This window comes from Oryctolagus cuniculus, chromosome 9, assembly GCF_051225735.1.
Source record: "Oryctolagus cuniculus isolate XC-2025 breed Fujian yellow rabbit chromosome 9, ASM5122573v1, whole genome shotgun sequence".
Lineage (NCBI taxonomy): Eukaryota > Metazoa > Chordata > Mammalia > Lagomorpha > Leporidae > Oryctolagus > Oryctolagus cuniculus.
In genome coordinates, this window is record NC_142875.1 from 95,960,669 (window position 1) to 95,984,554 (window position 23,886).

Genomic DNA, 23,886 nt, shown 5'->3' on the forward strand with positions numbered 1-23,886 from the left:
ACTTAAGAAGGAAAGATTAAACCAATTTGCATACTTCTGGAGAGATCCTCTTTCCTTGTATCATTGGAGTAAAATAAAACTTAAGATGTGAGATCTAATATCTGAATCATGAATAGTATGACCTACCCATAATACCTATTTCTAACACCCCAGTGGGCTCTGAAATTTGATCAGCACATTCTTGGGGAATAGTGAATACATTTGCTGCTTTTATAAAGATATTTTGAAAATAAGGCACCAGATTTAAATGTCACAGGGAAGAATGAGATGCTACTAGCAGTAATTTATACACATGTAATCTTTCATTGGAAATGTGTGTTGAGAACAATGAAGATTTTATGCATTGAATATCTTTGTTTCCCCGGACACTAGAAACAGCATGAGGTAGTGATTAACTCAAGAGTTCAGCAGTCAGACTGTCTGGATTTGCATCCTGATTCTACTGCTTCCTGGTTCTCTGATGAGGGGCAAATGACTTAAACTGTCTATGCCTTGATTTCCCATCTATAAAATTGTATCAATTATGACACCCTGTGGGATTAATATGGGGGTTAAAGTGAGTCAATACATATACATTTCCTTTTTTGTTTTTGAAGATTTATTTATTTATATTTATTTACTTAGAGTTACAGAGAGAGAGAGAGAAAGATAGAGAGTTCTTCCATCCAATGGTTCACTCCCCTAAGGACCATAACAGCCAGGGCTGGACCTGTCTGAAGCCAAGAGCCAGTAGCTTCATCCGGGTCTCCCACATGGGTACAGGGGCACAAAGACTTGAGCCATCCTTATTGCTTTCCCAGGTGCATTAGCAGGGAGCTGGGACAGCCAGATGGATGACTGGATGCTGGAGTTGCAGGCAGGCGGTTTAATGCTGTATTCCACAAAGCTGGCCTCTGCATGCACCTTTTTAGAGGAGTGCATAGCATGCTGTTAGCACTGTTATACTTGTTTGCTCTCACTATTTGCTATGATTAATGGCCCAAAATTAAATAAGACACAAAGGAGCATAGTACCAGAGATGAAGTTATTCTGGGTTCTACAACCTGGTGAAGTTTTATAGGGTCCAAAGTCAGTTTCCTTATAATTTTAGGAAGAAAAAATTCACAGACTGCTAATGTCAATGCTGTACATGATGTTGACTGGTTCTGTATGGGATTCTAGTTCCCTAATTATTAACTTTGATGTTCTAGCTTCACTTTGGATACATTTTTTATTTCTTAATTTTATCAGACAGGGGGAAGGTCTTATTAATTTTTGCATTCTTTGGAATAAACTTAAGTGTGTTCTTGGAACGTTCTGTGTGATTCAGAAACTGTGAGCCAGTGCAGACTGAAACACTTATTCGGGGAAGCATGAATTCACCAGGCATAAAGTGAATTAGCAACTAATCTAACCCGGAAAGGTGAAGCGAGCCCTTGGCAGCAAATATACCTCACTCTGCAGGATACTTGTGGGATATTTTTGTTTATGCTGCAAATGGTCCTTGACCCTGTTAGCTGGCGGATCTGAGAAGGTGCACTTGGAGTGTTTGAGAACCTTGAGTGTGTGTTGCAAGGGTCTTTGTGCAAGCTATCATCTGTATGCCGCTCCCTTCACAACACCAAGGAGCATTCTTACAGGCAGAAATTGGCTCGTTTTGCAGCACTCTGGGAGTGGACAGGTGGATACCAACAGCCCAACACAAAGGAAAAGGATCTTGTAGAACAGGGCTGGGGAACTTTGTTTCCGCCAAGGGCCATGTGGATATTTATGACATTATTTGTAGCCCATGCAGAATGATCAGCCTAAAAATTACCGTGCTATAGATTTATTGAATTTCAAGCTCCACCAGCAATTGCCTTGGCAGGGCCAGACCAAATGACTTGCAGGCTTTAAATGGCCCGTGGGCTGAATGTTCCCCACCTCTGCTCTAGAACTTCAGTAGCTGGAAGGGAGTGAGGAGATGGGCATCGAGCTATGCATCCTGTATTTGTGCTGGGCATTGCTAGGTGATTCTCTCCATGAATGTGTATAGGTGTCTGGAATAGGACATGGTTGTTCCATTCTGCAGGTCAAGAACAGTAAGACTCAGAGAGGGTGAGTGTCTTGATCAAGTGTCAGAATCACTCATATAATAAATGTCAAGACTCAAATCAGTTTTTTAAAATTATTTATCTTATTTGAAAGAGAAACTGATATGAGAAAGGACTCCTGTCCACTGGTTGACTCCCCAAATGCCCACAACAGCTAGGGATGGGCCAGGCTGAAGTTGGCAGCCAGGAACTCAACCCTGGTCTCCCTTGTGGGTGGCAGTAATTCAACTACTTGAGCCATCATCTGTTGTCTCCCAGGGTGCACATTAACTGGAAGGTGGAATCAGGAGCACAGTTGGGATTCACACCGGGACATTTGATATGGGATGCAAGCATTGCCAGTGGTGTCAGACACCTGTCCCCAAATACAGCTTTGAATAATCCCAAAGCTGCTACAGCTTCTGAATGTGTAGGCTTAATATAATCCGACTGAATGCTCCTAAAAACCAGTTCAGTGCAGGGGTGACTTTCGTATCACTATTAATTCAGTTTTCTTCTTACAAGTTATTCTAGGTTCTTAAAGTTTGGGTCAAGTTTTTTTTTATTTTATTACTAGGCAGGTCTCATTTATAAGTTTACAGATTGGAATAGTTTCCTTCAAGTCAGTTTTACCATTTAGACTGAGTAACCAAGCAGGAATGTCTTAATCTAACCTTATGTTATCTGATGTAATATAAATGGCCTCATAATCCATCTCCACTGGAGGTCATTTGGGCTATTGACTTTTATCTCATCATCTCTGAAATTCCATCTCAAATTCTCTGTTTCAGGAATCACAAGCCAACTGCTTATTTTTTTTTTTCCAGAACTAGGATCCTCTTTGTTTTAACTCTGAAATGTAAAAAGAAAAAAAAAAAAGCCTTTCCTGTGGCAGAATGAAGAGACAATCTCTGAAATTTCATTAGAAACTATAGAGGCTAGAAGATGAATAATTATAATAGAAATTATCATCTGGTGTATTGAATAAAAGGCCTTAAGCTGATGAGGTTGTAGGAGAGAATACAAGGTTAAATCAAGTGGTGGTGAGATCTGAAGTTTTATTCTTGATCTTCTCCTCCCTCCCCACCCCACCTCTCTTCTGGAGTGGCCGGTGGGTTATGTGACTTTGCCTTCCCCATTCATTAAGTGGGACCGTGGACGTCAGCGTCAGGGTTGTCAGGAAGTACAGACATAGACTGGCTCACCGACGCTGTCCCAGTAAGAAAGTCCTGGAAACTGTTCAAGTCAGGGAGCAGTTGCCAGATGGCTATGCTGGCTGGAGTTGGAAAGCCAAGGAAGTTGGGCTGGGTTTGACTGTGATGGACCATGGGTAGCTAAAACTGGGTAGGCAGAGCCAGTTGATTGAGAAGATGTAGAAGGACCCCTAGAGAGAGGCAGCGATACCTTCCAAGCAATGTGAAAGGTCTGTCCACATCCCGTTGGCTGCCACCCAGTCCTGGCTTCCTGACACTTGGTTTTCATTTTCTCCTGCATTTCAATGACTTTACACCTTTATTCTTGAAGTTGCATGTGACATAACCAATATTCTTGGATGATAAAGAGCTTTATCTGGAAATCAAAAGACTTTTTTCATTTATTTTTTGTTTATTTGAAAGAGAGAAGTGGACATGCAAAGATCTCCCATCTGCTGGCCCATGCCCAAAGTGCCCATGATTCTCAGGGCTAGGCTAGGGTGGAGTGAGGAGCCTGGAATTCTGTCTGGGTGGCAGGGACCCAAGTGCTTGAGCCATTACTTGTGCCTCCCAGGGTCTGCATTAGTAGAAAGCTGGAATTGGGAGCAGAGCCTGGACTCGAGGCCAGGGGCTCTGGTATTGGATGTGGGTATCTCAGGCAGCATCTTCATTCTTGGGCTAAACACCCACCTGGAGAATGATGTAAAACAAAACAAAAATATCTCTTGTGTTTAGACAGAAAGATCCACATTTGGGTCCAAATGTTTTAGAATTAAGAAAATAGTTTCCTTTGGCCCAAGATATAACCAAGGCCTTTGGGACCACAGCAGCAGTGTGTCTGTAAATTCTTCCAGAACTTGGATGAACAAGACTGGTAGGGACAGCAAAGGAGGTGTGGCCAGCAGGGCCCCAGGTAAATGGAAGCCCTGCGCCCAGTGTGGTGAGCAGCAACTGCAGCATCTTCCCTTGCAGGGCAGGGGAACCCTTTCCTGACGAGCACTGCCATTTAGGTTAATGTCCACTTATCACAATTATGTCAGCCTTCCTGAAGGCAAGATCATTCCATGACTCAGCATTTTTGGGTATCTCGGAACTCTTTGGTCAGAATCGGGATGATGCATTATTTTTCAGAAGCCCAGAGATGCAGTGGGCAAACTTTCAATCCCTGGCATTCTCGTCTCAGCAACATGTGTGAAATGTGTCCTAGGAGATGGGACTTGTAGGGTAGGCTGCTAATGGGTGTTTGTGCAGTGGTGTTCATGCCAGGTTAAAGGTTTAATCTGAATCAGTTTGTACCATTTGTCATCTGATCTTAAATTCTGGAAACCATGGATACACAAGATAATCATGCTGGTTGGGTGCTTTATTCCAGAGCTTGGTGTGTAAGCCTTTCATGTGGCAAACCCATCTTCCAGTTTTACTCTCGGGACCTAGTCTCCAGGAAGGCAAAGTTCAGTGTATGTTGCTTTGTCATATTGACCATTGATATTTGTCAAAGGATTCAGAGTTTATCACACATAGTTCTGAAAAGGGCGAAAACAGCAAAAATGGTCACTTTTAATCATCTCTCAAATCAAATAACTATTAAAATTACCCCTATGTGATATTGTGAAATACATATTTGGTCTTCTTCCCCATTTCCTGGCTTATAACTGAATCCTTGGAATCTTCAAAATGGTGTCTTTGTGTACTCCTGGGTTGACTGGTGGCTGTGAGCCCCTGGAGGACTTCAGGGTAGGGGCTGGGCACGGGAAAGATCCAGGCGGGAATGAAGACTTGGGAATTTTCAGTCCCCCTCCCAACCTCCAGGAGGGGGAGAGAGGGGCTGAAGGTCAGTGATTTAGTCAATCATGCCTACGTAATGGTGCATCCATAAAACCCAAAAGGACAGTGTTCAAGAAACTGCCACACACAAAATACAAGGAGGTTCCTGGAGGGAACTATCACAGCACTACCCATCTCTGCCATCTGCCGGTCCATCTGTGTTCTTCATAAGAAACCAGTAGACATCACCCTGAGTTTTGTGAGCTCCAGCAAATTAATCGAACCTGAGAAGTGAGTTGTGAGAAGCCTAATTTATACCACCAAGTGGGTCAGAAGCACAGGTAAAACAGCTGGGGCTTGTGACTGGCATCTAAAGCAGGTGTGAGAGGCCTTGTGAGAATGAGTCCTCAACCCTAATGATCTGACTTATCTCCAGGTACATGGCACCAGGCTTGAGTTAAATATAGGGACACCCAGCTGCTGGTGGGGAGAAATATCTCTGTCTCCATCTCTCTCGCCCCTCTGCCCCCAACCAGGGGCAAAGAGTTCTGTGTTGACTTTTGTGAAGAATACATAAGGAGAAACTGGGTTTGCTTTTCCCTATATTCATATATATCAGATAGCAAAGTTTAACCTCGAGTTATTAATTTAAAAACTAGCGTGCTGGGGCCGGCACCGTGGCTCAGCCAGGCCAAAGCCATGATTCCGAAACTCCATGTGACCTGCTACGTGGGTGACAGGAACCCAAGGAGTTGACCCATTATCAGTTTTCTCCTGAGTGTGTTAGCAGGAAGCTAGACTGGAAGCAGAGGCAGGACTCGAACCAGGAACTCCCATATGGATTGGACGCATCCCAAGCAGCTGCTTAGCCCACTTTGCCACAACACCTGCCCCTTTATGTTTGACTTCTCTCTTTTGTGTTTGAGGTTTTTTTTTTTCCCAAGTGTACCTTTTTTATTCTCTTATTTCCTTTTTTTGCATATAATTTTAATTATTATATAGTGGTTACTGTGGGGATTACACTAACATAAATTTATTTCTACTTTGAATTGATACCAGTTTAACTTCAGCAGTGCTTGCAAAGTCTGTTCCTATACAGATCTGATGTTGCTCCTGGATAGCCTCTTATGTTATTAATGTGTCACAAATGCCATCTTTATATGCATTTGTTTTATTTATTTATTTATTTGTTTATTGACTGGCAGAGTGGACAGTGAGAGGGAGAAAGAGGGAGAAAGAGAGAGAAAGGTCTTCCTTTTTCTGTTGGTTCACCCCACAATGGCCGCTGCGGCCGGTGCACCGTGCTGATCCGAAGCCAGGAGCCAGGTGCTTCTCCTGGTCTCCCATGCGGGTGCAGGGCCCAAGCACTTGGGCCATCCTCCACTGCACTCCTGGGCCATAGCAGAGAGCTGGCCTGGAAGAGGGGCAACCGGGACAGAATCCGGCGCCTGACCGGGACTAGAACCCGGTATGCCGGCGCCACAGGTGGAGGATTAGCCTATTGAGCCCTGGCGCCGGCCTATATGCATTTGTTTTATAAGTTATATAAATACAGGAAAGAGCAAATAGGAATTTAAGGCAAAAATAAAATAATACTGGACTTTATGTTAGCAGTCAGCTTTACCACACAGCCTTACAGCACTGGGTAATGTCCTTCCATTTCAGCTTGTAGCATTTCTCTTTAGAGCTTCTCACAGGGCAGTGCTGGTGATGAACTTCTCCAGCCTTTCCATATCTGAGAACGTCTTTATTTTTCCTTCTTTTTGGTAGTTTTGCCAAGCACTGGATTCTTGGTTGACAGTTTTGTTTTTTTTTTTTTTTTTCACTCTACTTTATTTCATCCCCATCCCTTCTTCTGGCCTCTGTGTTTCAGATGAGAAGTTGCTGTTGATTTTTCTTCTGGATCCTGTGGACAAAACAAGGCACTTTTCTCTTGCCAGATTCTGTCTCTGGCTTTAGCATTTGCCAATTTGATCATATTGCATCTTAACGTAGATTTTTAAAACGTCTGTGCTACCTGGAGCCTGTCCAGTTTTGTGGATATGTAGATTCATGTCTTTGGTCAAATTTGGAAGGTTTTGTTATTATTCCTTCAAATATTCTGTTTTTCTCTGTATATCTTTTCTACCTAGAATTCCTATATGCATATAAGGCACTTTAAAAGTTGTGGGAAAGTAGAATTACACAAAAATTTGAAATCCCTGCATAATTTTTTATAATGCATACTTTTTTAACTTTTAAAAGTTAAGAAGTCTTTGAAGACCCTCAAGTCCTCTTTGCACCCAAACTCATCTCTTAATTCTATTTTCTAGAAACTTTTTAAAGTACCCTTGAATGTTAGTATGTGCTGGAAAGTTTTGCCCAGGTCTTTAAGTCTTCTCTAATTTTTCTTCATTCTTTTTTTGTTCTGCTCTCAGTCTGTAGAACTTCAATGTCTGTCTTCATGTTTGCTGAACCTTCTGCCTGCTCACAGCCCTATCCATTGTGTTTGGTGAATTTTTCACCTCAGCTGTGGTACTTTACAGCTCCATAATTTTTGTGTGATTCTTTCTTACAGTTTCTTTCTCTTTGCTGATGTTTCTCTATGTGTTCTTATGTTATTTTCTCAATTTTCTCTACTTCTTTGTCTGTGTTTCCTTTAGCTCTTTAAGCTAGTTAGGATAGTTGATTTAAAGTACAATGGTTGAATTTCCTGAGGAATGCTTTCTGTCAATTTATTATTTTCCTGTGAGTTGTACATACTTTCCTGTTTTTTATTTTTGGTATGTGTTATAATTTTGAGGGTTGAAAGCTGGTTATTTTGAATATTATATATTAACTCTGGATATGGAATTCTCCACCACCAACCAGGATTTGTTTTTGTTGACTAATTTTTGTAGAAGGACTATATTGGTCGGCACCATGGCTTAATAGGCTAATCTTCCACCTGTGGCGCCGGCACACCGGGTTCTAGTCCCGGTTGGGGCACCGGATTCTGTCCTGGTTGCCCCTCTTCCAGGCCAGCTCTTTGCTATGGCCCGGGAGTGCAGTGGAGGATGGCCCAAGTGCTTGGGCCCTGCACCTGCATGGGAGACCAGGAGAAGCACCTGGCTCCTGGCTTTGGATTAGCATGGTGTGCCGGCCACAGCGTGCCAGCCGCGGCGGCCATTGGAGGGCGAACCAACGGCAAAGGAAGACCTTTCTCTCTGTCTCTCTCTCTCTCACTGTTCACTCTATCAAAAAAAAAAAAGAAGGACTGTATTTATCTTAATGTGTATCATTATTGAAATCTGTATTTTCTTATTTCAGTGGTCAGCCAGTGATCTGACAAAGATGTTCTTAAATGTCTGGAGCCAAAAAAGAAAGAAAGAAAGCTCTCTTCTAGTCTTTGCAGCTTAGCCTGGCACTGGGGCATTCTTTTGATGTCAAACCAGGCCACCTACAACTCTGCCTTAGTCTTCACCTCCTGCAGTGCAGAGCCCACAGAACCACCATGGGGCAGAGCTGAGGTCTTCTCTGGTCTTCTCTGAGTACCTGTCTGTACTGGGCACGCATGTCACACTCCAGCTTTCACTGCATATGTAGTAGCAGTCTTAAAATCTTAGTCTCCCAAGAAGCTTCCTCCACAGCCTCTTCCTTCCCATGGTTTTGGGTCTGTTTGCTTACTGCCCAGGCACAAGTAGTGTGTGTCTAAATCTCCCACAGATGCCATAGGGCTAGCCACTGCAGCCCAAGGGAGCAGGAACAAACAAGAGCAGCCTTGCACCAGGCAAATCAGAGTGCACAAGTGCAGTATTTCAAGAATAAGGTGTATATTGGCTTCCTGACAGCATCAGGCTATGGTAGGAATGCAGGCTATTTGTCCTCATGGCTGCCCCTGGTGTTAAGGCTGGCAAATAGTGGACAAGCAAGGAAAAAGGTCATAATACTTTATTGCCAAAATTCAGCTACCTTTTTCTTCATTACACACTGTTCTTGTTAGTGAAGTTTTTTTTTTTTTTTTAGCAGATCCTAGGGTGCTGAAGAAGTTGACTGTGTCAGTATTTATCAACTTCATGGTTGCTTTAGGAGAGAAACCAATTGATTGGGTGCTCTACTCCACCATTTTCTGTGATATCATTTGGTAGTTATTTAAAACATTTTTAATTTACTTTCATTTTTATTTGGAAGAGAGACGCAGATCACTCTCTGAATGCCCACAACAACCAGGATTAGGAAAGGCCAAAGCTGGGAGCCTGGAACTCAATCTAGGTCCACATATATGTCGACTCAAGAACGTGAGCCACCAGCTGCTGCCTTCTGTGGTGGATGTGGGTAGGAGGCTGGATCAGAGAATAATGGGACTCAAACCAGCACTCCAGCAGGGGGTGCAGGCATCTCAAGTGGCAACTTAAGTGCTGTGCCAAACACTCACCTTGGTGATGACTTTTTTCTTAAAGACTTACTTATCTATTTGATACTACACTTGATCTTAGCCAAAAGGCCGAGAAGTGATTACTTGTCTATTTGAAAGGCAGAGTTACAGAGAGAAGGGGACACACACACACACACACACACACACACAGATCTTCCATTGCTGGTTCACTTTTCAAATGGCTGCAATCGCCAGAGCTAGGCCAGGCTGAAGCCAGGAACCAGGAACTCCATCTGGGTCTCCCACACGGGTGCAGTGGCTGAAGCAGTTGAACCATCTTCCACAGCTTTTGCAGGTGCATTAGCAGAAAGCTTGATCATCCCTAGGACTCAAATCTGCACTCACTGAACCAGCAGACGGAAGATCTCCTGCTCTCTGTGTCCCTTGCTGTATGTCTGTGACTCTGCCTTGGAAACAAACAAATAAATCTTTACAAAATCTGGCACTCGTATGGGATCTCAGGCAGTGTTTCTACATGCTGTACCACAATGCCAGCCTGGTAATTATTTTTTGAAGAAGATTTTCTTACTCTATAGACATCTGAGTATTGATTTTTTTTAAAGCATGCTGTTACTCAAGCAGCCTTTCAGAGCGTGGTTTCTTACCTAGTGTTGTTGAATCACATGTTCTGCACAGCAGCTTCTTTTCTCATTGTCCAGGCTGTGAAGGCTTTTTTGAGCCTGGGCTCAGGTGCTCACATCTACTTCTTCCTTGCTGCAGATTTCTCAGTGAATCCAAGAGCTGGGCATTCCACCTGTATGGTCTCAGTGGCCTTGAACCCTTCCCCTTCATGCTATTGTTCTGTGTTCCTGCCAGTATCTAGTTCTTAAAGCACTGCTTTAATGGGGTCACTTAATAATTTATTTATTTCTTTGAAAGATAGAGTTGAGAGAGAGAGAGAGAGAGAGAGAGATACAGAGAGAGTGATCTTCCATCTGCTGGTTCACTGCCCACATGGCTGCAATGGCTGGGGTTTGGCCAAGCCAAAGCCAGGAATCAGGAGCTTCTTCTAAGTCCCCTGTATGGGTGTAGAGGCCCCATAACTTGGACCATTGTCCAATGCCTTTTCAGGCACATTACCAGGGAGTAATGGATCAGAAGTGGAGCAGCCAGGACACAAACTGGTGCCCATATGGGATGCCAGCATTGCAGGTGGCGGTTTAACCTGTTGGTCGCTTTTTAAAAACGCTTTACTGGCCGGCGCTGCGGCTCACTAGGCTAATCCTCCGCCTTGCAGTGCCGGCACACCGGGTTCTAGTCCCGGTCGGGGCGCCGGATTCTGTCCCGGTTGCCCATCTTCCAGGCCAGCTCTCTGCTATGACCCGGGAAGGCAGTGGAGGATGGCCCAAGTCATTGGGCCCTGTACCCCATGGGAGACCAGGAGAAACACCTGGCTCCTGGCTTCGGATCAGCGCGGTGTGCCGGCCGCAGCGCGCCAGCCGCGGTGGCCATTGGAAGGTGAACCAACGGCAAAAGGAAGACCTTTCTCTCTGTCTCTCTCTCTCACTATGAACTCTGCCTGTCAAAAAATAAAAATAAAAAAAAAAATAAAAAAAAAAAAACGCTTTACTAACTTCATGATGAAATCTTAATGTCAAGATGCTTCCCAGTCCAGCTTGGTCTTTATTTGCTGTCTTTTTTTTTTTTTTTTTGCCGCATGCTATTGTTTGGATGTTATGTGCCCCCAGAGGTCTGGGTGTTGAAGATTGAGTCCCTGGGGGAGCACTGTTGGGAGGTAGTGGGGCCTAGTAGGAGGTCCTTCTGTCATTAGGGGGTGCTGTCCTCAGAGAGGGGTACTGGTCTCCTAGAGTAAGTTCTCACCCTAGTGAGTTGTTACACTGGCCTGGGCCTGACCCCTGTGTTCCTCTGGCTTCTTATTAGCAAGCTGTGACCTCTTCTTCCTCCACATGCTCCCACCATTCTACCACAAGGCCCACCAGAGGCCAGACCAATGGGGTCATCTGTGTGGGGAGCAACCCAGACTAGACTAAGATACTGGAATTAAGACTTATTCTATACATCTGCTCTCCCACAATATGGTGCTGGGAGAGGAGGAAACAGCTTCTACACAGCTGCCTCCAGTTCAACCAATAAACTGTAGGACCTGCTCCTGATTGGAGGAGAGCAGTGTACTCGGCGTGTGGGTAGCAGAGTTGGGATTGGTGGAAGAGGACTATAAAGGAGGAGAGAGACAACATGCACCAGGAACATCTATCTGAAGGAACACCTGTGCAGCCCCCGAGAGAGCTGGCCGGTGGTGTGCCGCTCCCCCGCGGAAGTGGGGAAAGTGGCAGGGGGAACCGCCCTTCCATGGAGGTGGAAGGGATAGTAGCCAACCCGGGAAGAACCAGCAGCAAACCCGGGGAGGGCCGAGCAGACAAAAGAACAGCGCAGGGTCCTGTGTCGTTCCTCCACGAAGAGGGGGAGCGACAATCTGATCTTGGACTTTCTGTCTGTATAGCTGTGAGCTAAATGAACTGCTTTGCTTCATAGCCTGTGTCAAGTGTTCATTTTAGCAAAACACCAAATGAGATAATGTACCTGCTGATTCCCATTACATTCCCTTCTCTGGTCACTGTTCCTGGTGCAGGTGCATACGGTCCCTGTTTTGTGGTTTCCTTTATTCTGGTTTTCCCCATCTTGTTTTCTCTGTCCTCTGTATTCCACTTGGCCCTCAAACTCCAATCTAGATGTCAGCTCTTCTAACTGCATGGAATTAGAAGGCTTTGTCAAAAATAATATGTACTTTTTAAAAATCTCTTATTAAGGCCGGCGCCGCAGCTCACTTGGTTCTAGTTCCGGTCAGGGCACCGGATTATGTCCTGGTTGCTCCTCTTCCAGTCCAGCTCTCTGCTGTGGCCCAGGAGTGCAGTGGAGGATGGCCCAGGTGCTTGGGCCCTGCACCTGCATGGGAGACCAGGAGGAAGCACCTGGTTCCTGGCTTCAGATCAGCGCAGTGCGCCGGCTGCAGCGTGCTGGCCACAGTGGCCATTTGGGGGGTGAACCAACGGAAAAGGAAGACCTTTCTCTCTCTCTCTCTCTCTCTCTCTCTCTCTCTCTCCCTGTGTCTAACTCTGCCTGTAAAAAAAAAAAAAAAAAACTCTTATTACTTTTCTACTGTTTTGGCTTTTAACACTTTTGTGCTTCATATTTTAGTTACTTTTGATACATGTGCTCTCTCTTCTCTAAGACTTGAAGATATGTGAAGATAGCACACGCTAGCTCCTTTCTTCATTTTCTGAAGTTCTTGACACAATTCCCTGCTAGATTAAATGTTTACTAACGTCTGCCAAATACACACGTACTTAGGTTTGGCTACATAAAGTAAACACAATTTACCATTTTCAGAAGACTATGGGTTACCCTTTTTTTTTTTTTGGCTGGCACATTAAAATAGTTAACACAAATGTGATTTTAAATTTAAATGAATTTGGGCCAGCGCCGCGGCTTAATAAGCTAATCCTCCACCTAGCGGTGCCGGCATACCGGGTTCTAGTCCCGGTCAGGGCGCTGGGTTCTTTCCTGGTTGCCCCTCTTCCAGGCCAGCTCTCTGATGTGGCCAGGGAAGGCAGTGGAGGATGGCCCAAGTGCTTGGTCCCTGCACCCCATGGGAGACCAGGAGAAGCACCTTGTTCCTGGCTTCGGATCAGCGTGGTGCGCCAGCCATGGTGGCCATTGGAGAATGAACCAACGGCAAAAGGAAGACCTTTCTCTCTGTCTCTCTCTCTCACTGTCCACTCTGCCTGTCAAAAAAAAAAAATTTTTTTTTAAATGAATTTGCTGAGCCTGGTTAGACGAGCCATTATCTTGGTTTCCTTTGACTTTCTGGGAGAAAAATAGATAGCAATACTCTGGGTGTTAGAGGATGCTCCTACTGATGCCTTAATTAGGAACTTGTACATTTCATTGCAGTTTAGCAATGTGTTTATATGCACTGTTTTGCCTAAAGGCTTTACCCAAAGTCACAAATTGGTTGTCTACCTCTTGCTGGATCATTAACACTGAAGCATTGGTCCATACATGCAGGCATGGCGCTGGTTTTCGTCAGTTTCATTACTGAAAAGTTTGCTTACTTAATTTCCTGTGCTCAGCTCTGTTAGGTAGGTGTCTTACCTCAGCTGTGCCTGCACCCTCAGTAAAGATCTAGAGGAGCTGGGTACTATTTTTGCCTGGGGCTGTTTTAGGTTATCAAGTTCCCTTTGTATGAGAACCAACTTGGAGTTAGTGTCTGCCCCTCTGCCTCTCCTATCCTTATGCCTCTTTCTTTCTTTTTTAAAGATTCATGTATTATTATTTATTTTTTTAAGTCAGAGTTACACAGAGAGAGGGAGAGAGAGAGAGAGCAAGAGAGAGAGAGAGAGAGAGAGAGAATCTCCCATCTGCTGGTTCACTTTCCAAATGACCACAGCAGCCAGTGCTGGACTGGACTGAAGTCATGAGCCAGGAACTCCATCTAAGTCTCCCATGTGGGTGTCAGGGACCCAAGCACTTGGGCAATCTTCCCAGTGCTTTTCGGAGGCCATTAGCAGTGGAGCAACCAGGACAGAAACCAGCGCCCATGTGGGATCCCAGGGCTGCAGACCGGCTTTTCCCTCTACGCCACAGTGCTGGCCCAGCCTGTTTATATTCTTTAGATGTTTGAAGGTTTCACTGTTTTTCCAGAAGGCCCATGCAACATAGTCAAAGGTAGGCTGATCTGTTCCAGCTCATCCTTACAACATACTTTAGAGAAGGGATCTTGGGTCTTGCATTTTTCCAGCATTGTCAGCTTTTCTCCAAAGTGTTGGACGCCTCATTTGACATCACCACAGTGGACTATTGTGTTAGCAGAATCTTTCTTTTTCTTTTTAGGATGGAACTGAGGGTGGAAAGATATTCTTTTCCAACACATTTGGTAAAGGGAATTCAGTTCAACACTCTGAAGGAGTTGATTTTTCTGACATATGTCTTCTTTTTCCAAAACAGAAGGGGGGGCATTTAATTTTCTTAATTTTCAAACTCTAATTCAGGCTTCCAGTTATTTTCTTCATTCTATAAATGCAGTTGCAGGGCACTGGTTTGACTCCTGTTGGAGCAAAGATAAATTTGACCTTAGGACAGGGTCTAAATGTGTACAGTAGGCTCCAGTTCTGCTTGTGGAGCTAATGTATTCAATCTAATTTCCCTCACATATGATAGCTATTAAAACATTTTAAGACTGTGAACACGCTTATTTAAGACCGGAAGAGACTGGGTTACAGAGGAAGGAGGAGGCAATTACAGAGTGGGAGTGGACAGGCTTGAGTGGTTTGGGAGACTTTGGAAGACATGAATAATAATAGGCAGCAGTGGAAGAGAGCAAAGGAGCAAGACAGAGACAAAAGCTCTCGCTCAGCTGTTGTTTTTATGGTCGCTATTCCCTTGAAATAATTTCCCCTTCTTCAGAAAAATCAGACCTGTGTCCTAGATTGAAAAGTCACAGGATACTCTATTTAGTGGGAGTCTCCATTCAGCCATTGCCGCTGTTCTGCAAGGCTAGAAGGGCAGAATACTTTCTGCTACGTCTGTTGTTTGGTGATTTCCAGATGGCACTCTTATTAGCAGAGTTGTATTGAAGTTATAACAGTACCTGCTGCTGATCTCCTATGAATTTATTTGGGATTCTACTTGGTTCTGTTTGATTATTCTTGTTTAAGTTCACAGAGATTCTGGATAGGTTACAAGACGGCTCTCCAAGATGCAGCAAATGAGACCAGTTTGTGTAGCCCTAAAGCTATGTCTCTGATTTTTGTATACCACACAGGAAATTGAGCCTCATTACTCCAATTCTGTCGTATGTAAAACCAAGGTCATTATAAGAGTTAGAGTCCAAAATATTTTGACAAGTGTGATACTGAAAATCCTGCTACCGTAACAACCCATTTACATTAACTTAATGATATTTTACAAATTGGTATTTACTGCTGCCATTCTGACACTAACCAGGCCTGACCCTACTCCACTTCTAGGATTATCAACCCCTGTCTATCCACTGTTCCTCCAGTAAACTTGCTTTTCCCTACCCCAGATTGGATTATTTCCTTCCATCTATCTCACCAGAATTGATATTGATGAATAGGGAAAGTGGTTTAAGTTGAGAGAGGATGATTCATAACAGTGGAATTCAAAGCCAGTCAGGTTGGCACTAAATGACCTTACAAGAAAAACCCTATAATTCAATTGATGTATTTATAATTGCTTTGACCCCTGTTTCTAGCTGTAGTTGGTCCCATATGAGACAGCAGGGACAATAATCTTAGGGAAGGGGCAGGTGTGGTGGCATTAGGTTAAGCTGCTGCTTGTGGGACTCCTCTACCTATACTGGAGTACCTGTTTGAGTTGTGGTTACCCTGCTTCTGATCGGGCTCCCTGCTAATGCACCTGGGAAGCAGCAGATGGTGGCTCAAGTGAGGAGTCCCTGCCACCCACATAGGAGACCCAGAAGATGGAGTTCCTGGCTCTCGGCTTCAGTCTGGCCCAGCTCCAACTGTTGCAGGCACTTGAGGAGTGAACCAGTAGATAGAAGATTTTTCTCTCTCTGTCACTCTGCCTTTCAAATAAATAAATAGACTTAAAATAATAATAATATATTTTTAAAAGATTTACTTGTTTTACTTGAAAGAGTTACACAGAGAGAAGAGACACCGAGAGGGAGAGAAAGAGAGAGAGAGAAAGAAAGAGAGAGAGGGATCTTCCATGAGAGAGAGAAAGAGGTCTTCCATCTGATGGTTCACTCCCCAGTTGGCCGCAACAGCTGGAGCTGCACCGATCCGAAGCCAGGAGCCAGGAGCTTCCTTCAGGTCTTCCCATGCAGGTGCGTGCAAGGGCCCAAGGACTTGCACCATCTTCTACTGCTTTCCCAGGCCACAGCAGAAAGCTGGACAGGAAGTGGAGCAGCCGGGTCTCGAACTAGTGCCTGTATGGGATGCTGGCACTTCAGGCCAGCGAGTTAACCTGTTGCACCACAGCGCTGGCCCCGTAAAATAATAATAATCTTAAGGGAACTATGTGAAAGATGGAAGGAATGGTGAAAATTATATAGTCCATATCCTGCCTTGTCATAATGAAGCTAAATGTTACAGGCTGGTTTCTTTTTTTTTTTTTTTTTTCTGTAAAGATTTATTTATTTATTTGAAATACAGAGAGTTAAAGAGAGGCAGAGGCGGAGAAAGAAAGAGAAGTCTTCCATCCACTGGTTCACACCCCAAATGGCCGCAATGGCTGGAGCTGTGCAGATCTGAAGCCAGGAGCCAAGAGTTTCTTCCAGGTCTCCCACATAGCTTGGGCCATCTCTCCTGCTTTCCTAGGCCATAGCAGAGAGCTGGGACTCGAACTGGCACCCATATGGGATGCTAACACTGCAGGCAGTGACTTTACCCACTGCACTACAGCGCTGGCTCCTACTGGCTGTTTGTTTATATTAAGCAAAGAAAGCTCTGAAGCACCGCTGTGATTATGGAATCGTATTTGGTTTTGGTTACACCATGGCTTCCACCATGGCTACATTCTGCTATAAGACTGAGACTTAAGATTGGTCTAGGGATTTTTATGATGTTAGTATCTTCAGTTTCAAACCAACCATTCAAGGATCTCCATTCTATAACCCAAAGTAACACTCTGTGCTCAGAGAAGCCATCACATCTCTCTTCTGGATTAGTGTGAACAGACTCATCCTGGCTATGACATCTTCCAGGATGCCTGGTGGGGGTCCAGCCTTGTGCCCTGTAGAAACTAATGTTCCATGAGAACTCAAGGCACCCTTTTCACTGTTGTTTATTTATTAGGTCTTTGACCATGTATGGTGACAATTATGCAAATTAGGGTTTTTTTTTATACGTTATGGTCCCTAAGTGGTAGGCTGTTTCTGTTCCAGTTAGATCTTTACGAGTCTGGGGTCAGCTGAGAGAAGCAGCATGGAAAGGTCGGATTGGGTTCCCTCCCTTTCCACGTCTGCCATCCTGAGTAGGTGGGGTATTTATCACCAGCCCTGCAACCAGACTCGGAGAGCTCAGTGAGATTGAAAATTCAAGGGAAAGCCTGGCCCTCAGCATGTTCTCCTCACCCCCAAATCCTCCACCGTACACTTGCCCCTATTTCTTCACCATCAAGAGAGTGATTTGAATCACTTTTCACAGTTGCAGTGTGATGGAAATGTAACTAGGGCAGAATCAGGAGTGACAGCAAAGAGAAAAGTTGCTTGTAGGAGCCAGCCACGCCCAAACCGTTTCCCACTTGCCCCAGAAGAGACTTTCCCCTGGTGAGCTTTCGAAAGGCTGAAGAGTTTAAAAGCAAATTCCAGCCACCAAATTATATAAGGCAGTCATAGAAGAATCCTTATTTTTTCCTCTTGATTTTCTGTTTCCATGATAGCATTCTGGAACCCAAAGGGGGCAAGCCTGCTTTTTCTCATTCCCTTTACCCCTAAATTCCAACTGCTTGCCTGAGTATACTGCCAGATTCTTAGCATTCAGGTTTTGTAAAGGTGAACATGGTAGAGCCTTGAGACCAAGCAGGACAGAATTTTTGGAATGGCAGCCATGTCACCGTCTGCAAGGTGGGCTTTGTTCTTTGGATTTGTGTTGTGTGACCTGCACTGCCAGGTGGCTGGGTGGGAGCCATGGTGAATTTCTGGGGACTTCTGCATAGCAGGTGTCAGTCTTTCAGTGCATAGAAGCACCCAGCATTCTTCCTCTCCTGCCAGCAGCCTGTGTTTACACACGGATCCTGGTACAATAGAGCTTGGTTGATAGAAAAGTTGCAGACCAGGACAGACAGAAGCCAATGAAATGCCTGCCAATAGGGGCACGTTGGAAGTTTTAATCTAGTAGGTTTTCATTTTAGTATTTCAGAAAATGTGATGACACCTTTTCTCGTCCGTGTCTTGTGTGCTTTTGATATAATGTGGAATCGTTACACTGTAAGTAGGAAAAGACTGAAGGAGGAATATCATATATAGACAGTCTGGCAGATATGGTCATTAATTTGGTTGTGGTGAGTATTTCAGAGAGTGAATGTTTAGGGAGAGTATTGAATTAGTTGAATTAAGTATGAGTGTGTATATATGTGTATATATATATTTATAAATATTTAAAATCAGTAGTGCCTTGAAGGATAAGTATTCTGACAGGTATAGATAATGGTTATAAGCAAATGGTAGGATTGGTGATAGAGAGCAGAGAATTGAAAATTTTTTTAACTTTTATTTAATGAATATAAATTTCCAAAGTACAACTTATGGATTACAATGGCTTCCCCCCCATACCGTCCCTCCCACCCACAACCCTCCCCTTTCCCACTCCCTCTCCTCTTCCATTCACATCAAGATTCAGTTTCTATTATCTTAATATACAGAAGATCAGCTTAGTATACATTAAGTAAGGATTTCAACAGTTTGCTCCCACACAGAAACATAAAGTGAAAAATAATAGATGAGTTTTTTAAATGATGATGAAATCAGATCAGACCTATTGTCATGTTTAATCCCAGTGAGAGTCAAGTTGGGAATTGAGAATTTCTTTTTTTTTTTTTTTTTACAGAAGATCAGTTTAGTATGCATTAAGTAAAGATTTCAACAGTTTGCACCCCCATAGAAACACAAAGTGAAATATATTGTTTTAGTACTCGTTATAGCATTAAATCTCAATGCACAGCACATTAAGGACAGAGATCCTACATGAGGAGTAAGTGCACAGTGACTCCTGTTGTTGACTTTACAAATTGACACTCCTGTCTATGGCATCAGTAATCTCCCTATGCTCCAGTCATGGGTTTCCAAGGCTATGGAAGCCCTCTGAGTTCTCCGACTCTTATCTTGTTTAGACAAGGTCATAGTCAAAGTGGAGGTTCTCTCCTCCCTTCAGAGAAAGGTACCTCCTTCTTTGAAGACCTGTTCTTTCCACTGGGATCTCACTCACAGAGATCTTTTGCCAGAGTGTCTTGGCTTTCCATGCCTGAAATACTCTCATGGGCTTTTCAGCCAGATCCAAATGCCTTTAGGGCTGATTCTGAGGCCAGAGTGCTATTTAGGACATCTGCCAGAGAATTGAAATTAAATTAAGGAATGTGCTTCTGACTTGCAGATGCATTTAAAATGTCCTTAGCTTTCACAGGTATAGAATGAGCCAGCTCCTTTTTCTTCCTGTCTGCTCTTTGACATCTACATATTTGCTGTGCTCAGTAGCTCTAGCCCTGACTTGAGTTGTACTAGGAAGGTGCAGACCTTTGAGAGAAGTGGAAGATGGGGAGGCAATAACCAGGCCACTCCAGGGCCCTGTGCACAAAGATTAGATCTAGTGGAATTCAGAGTTCACATCTGAACTCTGCCTGAGGGCCCTCTGGTCACTGGCAGCACCTGTTGCTTCCTGTGAGCCTGTCCTACTGTCCCTCCACTACCAGCCTCACCATGCTCCATTGGAAACTGGAGACCTTACGTGTGTCTCAGAAGTTTTGATTTTGCCAAAGAGGGAAGGACAAGATGACTACTTTAGAAAGAGATTATTTTACATTTTGTGTGTTCTTTCTGTACTCCATAAAGGTATAATTATGTTAGCAGGGGTTCAAAATCTCTTGTTGGCAGAGTTATTCCACAGGAAACTCCCAAGCTGACAAGTTAAAGGCTGCCAAATAAAGGGGTGTCCTACGTTCTGTGTAGTCCTGTTCTTGAAGGGATTTAGTAGACCCCTGACTCCTTTTTTGTTTGTCTTCTCCCAGTGCCCCTGTGACAGAGCAGAGTGCTCTTTGTTCTCCTTTCCAGAGAAAGGGAAACCTGCCCAGATCGCTGCCAGATCTTTGCGTCTATTGGGATAACCTTGTATTTTTGTTTTTAAGTTTTCTAATTTCTTCTTTTTTTTGGTCTGACCAGAAGATTTCCAAAGATTTGTATTCCAGCTCAGATATTCTTTTTTCTGCCTTGCCAAATCTGTTGTTAAGGCTTTCCACTGAATTTTTAATTTGAGCTATTGAATTTTTCTTTTGTAATATTTTATTTTGATTTCTCTTTAAAATATCAATTTCATGGGAAAAATTTTCATTCACGTCATGTATGGTTTTCTGTAGTTCATGGATTTCCTTCTGATTGCTTTTGAGTAGTCCTATGATTAATTTTTTGAATTCTGTTTCTGGCATTTCCTCAATCTCTTCATCTTAACATTCTAAAATTGAAATGTTGTTGTGTTCCTTTGTGGGGGGTCATGATTTCTTCCTTATTCTTGTTTCTTGAATTTCTGCATTTATTTTTAGGCATTTGTGGAATTTATTGTTGTTTTTTTCCTCTGATGGCTTTTATCTTTGAGCTATGCCTCTGTGAGTTAGTGGCATGTCTGCACTTTCAGTGAATACCAACAGGTGTGTGGTGGGTGTGGCCAGGGAGCTCTAGTTAGTGCTCCAGAGTGGGCCAGTATCCAGGGTAACATCCAAGTTAGGTGGGGTAGATCTCTTGCTTTCAGAAGTGGGGGATGGTTGCCTCTGTTGGTGCAATCATCCCCTCACCTCCTCTCCTCCAAGCTGAGCAATGCTTGGTTTCAGCCCCCCATTGTGTTCAACACTCATCCGCGCCACCTTGTGAACTGCACGAATGATCTGTGCAATCCTCACTGTGAGCACACTGCAGTGACCCACCCCAGACAACCAAGGAGCCTCAAGCATGTGGAGCTGCTCCCAGTGATTGCCCAGAGACCCAGTTACACCCTGCACCTTCTCATATAACCACATAGTCCCCACGGCCTCAGCACACAAGGCCCTCACAGTCGCTGGGTGCAGGTTTTGCTCTGCCTTGATAGTCTGTCCAGGCAACAGAGAGGTGATGTTGTCTGAGCCAGCTCCACCTAAGTGTCTTGATCCTGGGAGGCTGGAGGCACCTTCCAGTCCTACGTGGGTTCCCTGCCATCCCTCCACCAGGCTCAATGTCAGTGGGGACTGCGGATTTTTCCCTCCACTAGACTCTTTGGATCACATGCATACACAAGAGCCACCAGCTGACTGTCGCTCTCTCCTCACTGCTGCTGCCGGTGCTGCTGAGAAGTTGGCATCTGTCTCAGCCAGTTGCTGGGTGGGTGCACAAAGTCTTCTGCAGCTGCCACTCAAACCCACACCCAAACCCAAACCCACGCCCACACCCACACCCACACCCAAACCCAAACCCAAAATGGTGCCCACCCTTTCTTAGCCAGGCAGCAGGTGCTCTTGTGGGGAAGTTGGGGTGAGATAAACATGCCCACTCTACTCCCACTGGGTCCGTGAGCAACCACTAGCAACTGCCAGCCCCCAGGGCTCCAGTCCTGATTCAGGCCATGCTCTCTCTCCAGCTGTATCACCATGGTTTGCTGTAGTCTGGTCTCACCTCCGTCTCCAAGCTACCGCCCGCTCTACCTCTCTGCTGCTGCAATCCTGTGTTGTGTTTGTGTTTGTGCTGCACATCCACACACTCCAGACACAGGTTCCTTCCTCTTATAGGATTTCCACTGTGGTTTTCTCTCCAGTTCTCCCCTGAGAGTGCACTTCCTACACCTTTTTTTTTTTTAACTGTTTATCCCTAGCCTAGCACAGTATGTCATTCCCTAATCCACTATCTTGGAATCTTTCTGGTTTCTGGTATTTTTAAGACATCAAACATAAACTCCTTAGCTTGGCTTCTAAGCTTCCTCAGGTCTTGCTACCTGCACAGATTGAAAATATTAGAAGGAAAGATCTAGAAGGTAGTCGGGAGAATCTGTGGGAGACTTTGGGTGGTGGTGGAGAGATGTGTAATGCCTTTCACACAAGTGGATGATGCTGCAGCAGGCAGGAGGTGGTGGAGGGCAGTTTTGGGAAAATGTGTGACTCTAGGAAGTGTGGAAGAGCTGGGTCTTGTGAAGTGCTTGGTGAGTGAAGGGCAACAGTAGAAAGACACGTGCCTGTGTCCTCTGCAAAGGTTTTATGTAGTGTCTTCTCTCGTGGTCTTCAGCCAGTGTTTGAATTTTGACACCTTCAGTCTCCCCTGTCCTCAAACAGAGAATAAAATACGAATAAGAAAATTCAGTAATTTTAAAGATGGGAACAAGAGAGTAAGTGAATTCTGTTGACTTTGGAGGGAAGAGATGATGATGATGATGATAGAAATGAAGGGTTGAGGAGGGAGGAAAGAAGGGGATACAGAGACAAAAGGACAGGGAGAATTACAATAGGCTATAAGGCAGATTGTATCTTTAGAGAGTCAGATTTTAGTGGTGGCAAAAATGCAGAAGTTCAAGGTGAGTGGAGGATCACTCATGATACTCAATAGTCCACTGGAATACAGAGGGTAGGGTAATAGAAGCACAAATAGTTTCTGATAACTTGGCCTTCAATCTGTGTTCTTAGCACCTGCAAAGCATTGATGACTCGTGGACTCCTATTAAATGTTGTTGATTGCTTGGAGGAAAGTACTTGGGCTTACCAGCCAGAAAGGTTGTGGAGTTTGGTGCTGAACAGATTTCAGTGCATCAGGCGGGAATTGTAGCAGTGAATGAAGGAGGCAGACAGACTTCTGGTGAGAAAGGTAGGGGTACTTAGTGACTGGGTTGCAAGCAGGTAGAGGATGAGGCCAGGAGTGTTTCTGGATTCATAAGTTAAACAGCCCCACTGGAGAGCTGTTGGGTTGACCGGATAACCTGGACCCAATGTGCCAAAGTAAATGCCACTGGCTCACCTTCCTGTACCTTCCGCCCAGCCTGGCTTTGTCCTGAGAGTAGTCCTGTGGGTGGGGTTCTTCAGAGTAGAGGGGCAGGGCTGGTGGACAGCGGAGGAGCTGCCACAACAGCCATCTCTGGAGACCTCTCCCAGGAGGTCCTTGCTTTCCAGCACGTGTGTTGTACGCAGAGACCTCATTTTGAATGCATCCTTTGGGAAGGTGGCCTTGGCCTCAGTGTAGCCGTGAGCTCTGTATTTGAAATTAGACATAGCACTGAATTGTACCTCTGTTTGCTTTTTGACTTTAGATAAGTACATTATAACCTCTAAGGGTGTTACGTCCTCATAAAAATGAGAATAATTCTGTCACTGTGGGGATGAAAAATGAGGCATATGGAGGCATTTAATTAGCTATAGCATGCTATAAAATGCAAGTTGTCTGTAGGTGTGGTTGTACTGGGCAGAGGTTTGCAGAAAAAACCTATATTTACAGTAATCAACCATGAGTTAATGAGAACAAGGCTACCATAATGGGGAATTAGAGAGACAGCAAATTGAAAGGTTTCTAATCTGAATTATAGGATTACACTTGGAGTGGTTGACATTGTAGCACAGCAGGTTAAGCCACCACTTGGGATAGTAGCATCCCATATCAGAGTGACAGATCAAATCCCTGCTACTCTGCTTCTGATCCAGCTTCCTGCTACTGCCCCTAGGAAAGGAGCAGGTGATGCTGCCCATGTAGGAGACCAGGACAGAGTTCTTGGTTCCTGGTTTCAGCCTGGTCCAGATCTGGGTATTGAGGTCACTTGGGGAGTGAACC

At 44.5% G+C, this 23,886-nt stretch overlaps 1 protein-coding gene and 1 pseudogene across 12 annotated transcripts in view; one reads left to right on the top strand and one right to left on the bottom strand.

Moving 5' to 3' along the window:
• Positions 1-23,886, top strand: part of ATP8A2 (ATPase phospholipid transporting 8A2) — a 726,614-nt gene that overhangs the window by 328,057 nt on the left and 374,671 nt on the right. The gene's annotated exons all lie outside the window — the stretch shown is intronic.
• LOC127492244 (U2 spliceosomal RNA) lies at positions 9,350-9,482 on the bottom strand (annotated as a pseudogene).